The sequence below is a fragment of the Elephantulus edwardii genome, unplaced genomic scaffold, assembly GCF_000299155.1.
Source record: "Elephantulus edwardii isolate Elephantulus edwardi_28Jun2011 unplaced genomic scaffold, EleEdw1.0 scaffold00014, whole genome shotgun sequence".
Lineage (NCBI taxonomy): Eukaryota > Metazoa > Chordata > Mammalia > Macroscelidea > Macroscelididae > Elephantulus > Elephantulus edwardii.
In genome coordinates, this window is record NW_006399764.1 from 10,887,928 (window position 1) to 10,890,962 (window position 3,035).

The following is a 3,035-nucleotide window of genomic DNA, read 5'->3' on the forward strand; positions in this document are numbered from 1 at the left end:
CTTATTTACAATAAATAAAAATCAAAGTTTTTGGCCATGGTACAGAAGATTCAATGATGACACTGCAGCATGCAAGAAAACAAGAGAAAGTTATTATTTCTTGAATATTTTAATAGGAATAAGTATCCTTTTCATCAAGACTGACAATTGAAAGAGACTTCCTTACCAAGTTAGAATACTTTATCCTCCTAACATAGGAAAGACAATTTTAAGAAAGATATCCTTATCAAGTCAACATTATTTGTTGATGTTTGCTATAGCTGAGTACTACTTCCTTTCTATTAACATAATAATAAAACCTGCTGAGTTTGTATCAAAGATGACCTTTTCAGTGAGTAGTACAAAAACTTTATCTTACCCTTTGATGGAATTACTCGTAAGTTTATTCTCAATCAGATTCCCCTCTTTTCCTCTTTACGTGATCTACTAAATCAAAGTATTTCACCCTGTGGCAGCTCAGACCAAGAAAGGCAACATTCAGCTAATGCTGCATCACAGGATGCAGCATCACACCTGACAGGAGTAGTCTAGGTGCCCTCAGGTGTTTCCTCTTAAAAAGCTTTAACTCTACTAAGAGCTTTCAGGTGCCATGCAATGGACTTTCATATGACCTTCTAGAAGACTTTCAGCTTGAAAATCATGTTCCTTGATGACTAAGCACCTAGTCAGATGGAGCCAACTTGAAAGAGTGTCCTGTGATGACTAAACATCTAACTGGAAATGCACCGTGTTGGAGGTCAGCAGCTTGCACCTATTGATTTGAATAACCTCTCTTTTTCTAAAGATAATTCTGCCTTTCCCTCTTCAAAGTGCTAAGTAGATGTGAGCTTTTCTTCATGCCCCTAACCTTGTTGTCCTTTCCTCCTTCAAAGTGCTAAATAGACGTGAGCTTTTCTTCATGTCCTTAACCTTGTTGTTGTTATGTTCGTTCACAACCAACTCTTAGTTGAGCCTCCCTCTGATTTCCGCAGAGTAGGAAATTGCCCATCTTTTCCCCATAGAGTAGCTGATGGATTAAACTGCCTGTTTTGGGGTTGACAGCACAGCTCCTTACCCATTAGACCAGCAGAGCTCCCTAACCCTTAGCCTAGCCTATAAGTCTACCCTCAGAACCTTCCTTTACTGACACAGGTATGGGAAGCTCACTTATACATATCTCCTACATGCTAACCCCAGATAATAAAACTTTTGTTTTTTCCACTGAAACCCTAGTCTCTCAGTTTGTTTTTTCAACAGCAGGTGGCAGAACTGTGTATTTCTAATACTGTCTTCCAGGAGAAGCTTATGCCGTTCCTATTGTTGTTGTGTACCATCAAGTCATTACTGACCCTGCAGCTGGTTTGCAGAGGCAGTAAATTGCATCAGAGGAGATAGCCCATCTTTCCCCTGTGGAGCAGCTGGTGGACTGAAACGGTGAGCCTTTGAGTTGGCTTATTTACTCATATGTCCTTCTCATTCTGAGTAGCTAAGACAGTGAGGCTCACGTTACTAGATCATGGAGAAATAACTTCCTTTAGTCGTTTGTAATGTTCTGTTTTAAATTTGTGTAATTCCCAAGTATAATATTCTACTGTAGAAATTTTGTCTCTCTGCTCCCATATTTCTGTTTCGTCTTGAAATTAATTCATGGTAAGAGCATAAAGGAAAGGTAAAACCTGTATCATTTTTCAGTATAATTTTCAAGACATCATATTTTTTGTTTCTTATTTCAAATTTCCTAGAAAGCAAAATTTGACAGTTGTTTGTGGGCAAAAGGGAAACTGTTAAGTCTGAATGTTATGAAAGTGAAAGAGGGGAAGTTACCTTTTCAGTGACTCAATGACTAAGTGTAAGATAGAAAAATTCAGTGGTTGCCGAGGGAAAAATCACAGCTAATACTGATGTCAACAAAGGCAATGAGATGGCTGCCTCTGGCACAGGCTCGGAGCAGAGCAATCAACCTCTTGTTCAATCAAGAGGCCTTCAGCATTGTACAGAAGCCGTTTCCTTTTCCATTCATATTAACCAGATTTGATCAGTCCTGGGAACACAAAGTTTGAGCAACAATCGACTCACAAGGGACTGACAGCCAGAAGACCAGTAGGAAAGGGCTAATCACCTTTGGCCAGATAATGGTTCTCAGCCTTGAGCTGAGTACTCTTTCTAGCTAATAAACCCAATTAAGCAATGAAAACATTATTTTGAAAAAATCTTGTTGCTGTTAGGTGCCCTTGAGTTGACTTCAATTCATGGCTACAGTATGTCCACAGAATTCAAAATCCCGTGTAGCCCGCACCAGCCTTACAGTCTCAGCTGTAGTGCATCCCACTGTTACAGTCATTGTATAAATACACCTCATTGAGGGTCTTCTTTACTTTTCCAAGCATGATGTCCTTTTCTCAGAACTGACTCCTCATGATAACATGCCCAAAACTATGATACAAAGATGATCAGGGCAAGGGGACAGCATAGAATTAAACTGTAAAATTTTTGCACTCCAAACATGAAAGCACAATTTTAAAAATGGAAATTCTATTTGGAAAAACAATAATAGCAACCATAGAATGAGGAAAACAATGATATTTGAAAGTTGTAGGCAGCCAGAGAGGATGTGAGCCTGAAGAAGCCAGGAAAGCTCATGCCTCTGCCCTTCCCCAACTGCCCTCCCACAGCTAAAAGAGATGAAAGAAAGAAAACTGACAAAGCTTAGTTTAATATTAATTTTGGGCATTCAAGTTTAAAAAGAACTTCAAATCATTTGAATCATAACCCTCTTACTTTCCAAATTGAAGAGAAACGATTTAATAAACATATTTACATATTAAGATCCTGACTTGAATTATGGTTGTCAATATTAAAGAGAAAATAGCAATTATCCCCTGAAAGTATGATTTTTGTAATACTTGGTAACAATTATGTTTTAATAATTATATTAAAAAATGAGGAAAAAAAAAGTCATTGAATTAGCAATTTTGAGAAGTATCGCCATTTCTCCAAGTTCATAGAGTTTTCAGAGGCATGTGGTTTAGGAAGTAGATGACCCTCCTGCTTCCAAA